This window comes from Colias eurytheme, chromosome 15, assembly GCF_061535395.1.
Source record: "Colias eurytheme isolate Ceu_HAF_F1 chromosome 15, ilColEury1 Martin Lab GWU primary, whole genome shotgun sequence".
Lineage (NCBI taxonomy): Eukaryota > Metazoa > Arthropoda > Insecta > Lepidoptera > Pieridae > Colias > Colias eurytheme.
Window position 1 is genome coordinate 11,142,086 of NC_142994.1, and position 4,396 is coordinate 11,146,481.

General features: G+C 37.3%; 1 long non-coding RNA gene across 1 annotated transcript; it reads left to right on the forward strand.

Annotated features, from left to right (window-relative positions):
* Positions 1–775: 775 nt before the first annotated feature.
* Positions 776–3,229, forward strand: LOC149902581 (uncharacterized). Its single transcript, XR_016457526.1, has 2 exons — positions 776–1,995; positions 2,181–3,229. It is a non-coding gene; the product is annotated as an uncharacterized LOC149902581 (long non-coding RNA).
* Positions 3,230–4,396: the final 1,167 nt, after the last annotated feature.

Below are 4,396 nucleotides of genomic sequence, written 5' to 3' on the forward strand. Positions count from 1 at the left end.
CACTGAGCAGCCGGTGACAAAGGGAGAGCTCGTTATGTGCTCGTATGGACCCCGTATCATCGAGAGCAGCGCTTCATCATGACTTGACAAGTTTGGCATCGCAGCGTTATCGCAGTAGCAGTGGCGCGGGCGGTGCGCCTACAAGCCGTGTGGTTCATGGCAGAGGACCGTATGGTGTAACGAAACGACGCGTTGGCAGCTGCCACTCGGCACATGTATGAGGCTAAGTGCTGGTGAATCTGGTCAGTCGTACTATTTTTATTACTATGTTTCTGATGTTCTCTTGTAAGAAATCGGTCAGTAGATAACATTTCACTTTGAGTGTGCAATTAGATAAAGAAAGTAAGGTTTTTAAAATGTAGTAACTTATTTGAAAGAAAAAGAAATTTATTGCCAAAAACAAAATTTATCTTAAAATTAATTGAGGAAAATCGTCACAGCCTCAGCTAAATGCTGCATAAAAACAGCGCTGATTTACAGGCCGTACAGATTTTGTTAAAAGTTGTAACCTACAAGACCAGTGTATAGTTAAATCTTATTGCATTTAACTCGACTTATTCACGCAGTGATGTTATTATTAGGCCGTGCGATATTGCTTTACGGTTTTGTAGTTAGTTAAATCTTATTCCATTACATTTAGCCCATCTTAGTTACGCAGTGATAAATTATTATCAGTACCTAGGTCGTGTGACTTGTATTTCACTTATTCAGGGACACGTTTACTTGAGTAGGTAATTCACGTTATTTAAAAAAAAAAAAACACTTCGCGGCGTAAGATAAACGTTATGATTGGAGTACGGGTCTAGATTCGGTTTTAGTATGTAATTTGATTGCTTTAAAAAAAAAGAGAAAAAAAAACTCTTAACTATCCCATCAACGTAAGGGTCCGTTAAATATTACGATAGTTTAAAAAAAAAAAATAACTGAAAATAATCTCAAGGTTAATCGCGCATTTACAGTTTACATACTGTCGTCAGAATATAATGTCTGTTTAATTGAATAGAGAAAAGAAAAAAATCCATCCAGGTTTTCTGAAGGTTATTTTGTAGCTTCAAAATATAAGAACGCAAATCCTAAACGTGGAGTATTCGATAGTATAATCGATTTACATTGTGTGCATTTAATGTAATTCCTTGATAATATCTAGTTTTTGTGACTAGCTGCAGTTTGACATCAACTGAATACATCAATTAGGTAGTTGTACAGTAGTTGTTGAGCAGTACATTCTTATTACGTTGAAACTAAAATTTAGCTCAGCCCTTTTACCGTTCGATATGAGATTCACAGATGAGTTTAAGCCTACACTTATCAATTGTTTTAAGTTGAGTTTTCAAAAGTTAACATACCGTTAAGGAATTTTAACCACATGATTACATTAAATTCAAGTTGGTAAATCATTAAGTTTGAGAACAAGCTTTTGCCACTTTTTGAGTTAGTCGAAATTTTGTGTTTTTTTGCGGTTAAGTTACGAATTATTCGTTTTAAACTTTTTTAGATATTGTAATTTTTGCGCTATAGTCAATGATCATAATTAACGACAGGTTATGTCAGATTGATTTTAATTAGCTAAATTACAGAGAGCGTTTTACGACACAGCGTTTAGAAGCGAGGCAGTTAACAGTACGGCGCAGCGGTTGCGTAGCATATGGAGCAACGTAGCATCATCAATGGTACGGCTCGATGACGCGATGCCACGATGACGCAGCGCAAACGTTGAGGATACGGTCGCGTACCGTTTTACTGATTTGCTGCGGCAACACTCTGTTTTCAGTTTTCATAGTTGACCAGTAGCATACTGACATCTGTTTACTCGTACGCTGTACGAAGTAAATGTGTGTTGTGTGGACACAACACACATTTACGTAATATTCCAATATTACTACGGTAATGTCGTTTATTAGAAGAAAGTGATATGCTATCTGGCATGAGGTCCAGGATAGTACATGTGTGTTCTGACCGGTCAGTAGGATCGGGGCAGTGTGGAAACCCTGTAAGGTCAGTGTAGGCTGAGGCAGGATGGATGTTATTTTGACAAAAAAAAAATGAAAATGAATTATCGTAGTAATGTAGTGTGAGATATTATGGCGTACGAGGACGCAAGTATGACTGTATCGGAGATAACTTGTGTAAAGTAAAAGTTTGTAACGTGGATTATTGTAACGGTAATGATTTCATTGCAGGAATTGTGCGTGCTATCTGGTTTGCAGTCCACGGTAGTTGAGCCTTCATTTGTGGTGAGCGAGCGTCGTGTCTATGTTATGTGGATGTTGTTGGTTTTCTGTAAGGTCAGTATGGCCGAGCGGTATAGTTGTCTAATCCCGGGATGAAATACCGTAGTGCTGTAAAACAAGAAGGGACGTACGAGGACGTACGATTGTCAGTATGGCCGAGGAGTGGAGAGAGTGGAGAGAGTCGTGAGTTTGGATTTAATATTGTTGTGTAAAAAAAAGAAAAGAAGGAAAAAAAATAATCCTTAAAAAAAATTATGCAAAAAAATGATGCAAAAATATGATGCAAAAAAAATGATGCAAAAAGAATGATGCAAAAAGAATAATGCAAAAAATGATGCAAAAAGAATGATGCAAAAAAAAGGAGAGCAAAAGAATGGTGCAAAAAAAAAAGAGAGAGCGAGTTATTGAAGGGAGTCCGGTCCAATAACTCGGCTATAGGGATTGCAGATCCGGTCTAGCACGCTATAGGGAAATCTGGTCTAGCACAGTAAGCTAAAGAGATTTCCGGACTGGCACGCTAGAGGGAAATCGGGAGAGATTTCCGGACTAGCACGCTAGAGGGAAATCTGGTGAGATTTCCGGACTAGCACGGTTGCTGAAGGGCTTGCCGGACCAGCACATTGTTTTAATTGTCTTGTTCCCAGGTGCTCAGAAGTCGCTCGAGGACGAGCGTATGTCAGAATGGCCGTGACGGCGCCACCGTCGAAGCTTTAAAAAATAACGAACGGCGAACCGATATAAAGCAGCGCGCGCGCACGACTCGGGTCATTCGTTCGCCGACCGTTGCCGAGTGCACATCTATTACGAGCTTACTATAACTTATTTGTGATATTTATTTTATTAGTGGTCATAATATTGTAATACCAAGTAATTGTATTAGAAATGACTGTATTGTAAAACTGACATGATTTAAAAGAGCAACTATGGAGTTTCTTGCCGGTTCTTCTCTGTAGATACTGCATTCCGAATCGGTGGTAAATAAAGAAATGTTTGAGTTAGAGGTGTTTCTTTGCTCGATTACCCAACGCAACGCCCACAGCTTGAAAATAGATCCACATTCTACACCTTTCGCAGACATATATATGTATTATATAATTTGTGGAACTACTTTTTTGGCTGACGTGACTTGTTTCATTATCTTTATGTACATAAATGAAGGTATAAATTGTCGTATAAATACTTTTTAGTAACAACCCAAAACTCGAATACAGTCTCAATTACAACAGTATTTCCAGAGCTTGATCTGATATATATTGGATTAATAAAACACATAAATAATACATAAAAACAAGCTTTTAGGAACCCACCTAGGGTTCAAGATGAATCTAGGGAGCCGTAACTCAATTAGGTTGTGACTTTATACAATACTAGCTTTCTACCCGCGGCATCGCCCGCGCAGTCAAAGAAAACCCCGCATAGTTCCCGTTCCCGTGGGATTTCCGGGATCCTATGTCCTTTCTCGGGTATCAAAATATCTCTATACCAAATTTCATGCAAATGCATGCTTCAGTAGTTAAGGCGTGATTGAGTAACAGACAGAAAGACAGAGTTACTTTCGCATTTATAATATTAGTATGGATTATTTTTTTGATTCTTACTGATTTTGTCCCTAATGGATTTAAAATAAGTCCTCTATTTGTGGGGAAGATACAATATATCTGTAAAATATGGTTATAACCATAATCATACTTTTTATAATTTATCTTTTGAATATAATTATTGTGAATTGGTGTGTTAGATAAATGGTTCTAGTTTCATCTCTTACAATTTTTTTAAATTATTTCTACCTAGGTCAATGATTGATTTGTTTTACAGACAAGTGATTAACCCGCTGTTTTGTCAGATCGGGAATTTTTTTGTTTCCCAATGGGAATTGAACCCAGGACCCTTCGGTTCTATGATCACGAGCTAATTGCACAAAGGAGGCAAACAGTATCTTAATTATGCTTTTTAAATATTGTTCTATTATATCATCTATTGTATCAGAAGCTTATTACCAACTGCGAGATTCACAAAATTTGAAAGAAAGAAAGAAAGAAAAAACGTTTATTTAATGGCACATAGCCTCACACGTACATAATTCAAAGCAATTTATACAATACTTATAATACTTACTTACTACAATACTTAAAAATACACATTGAAGTGTGTAGTCTGTGAAGCAT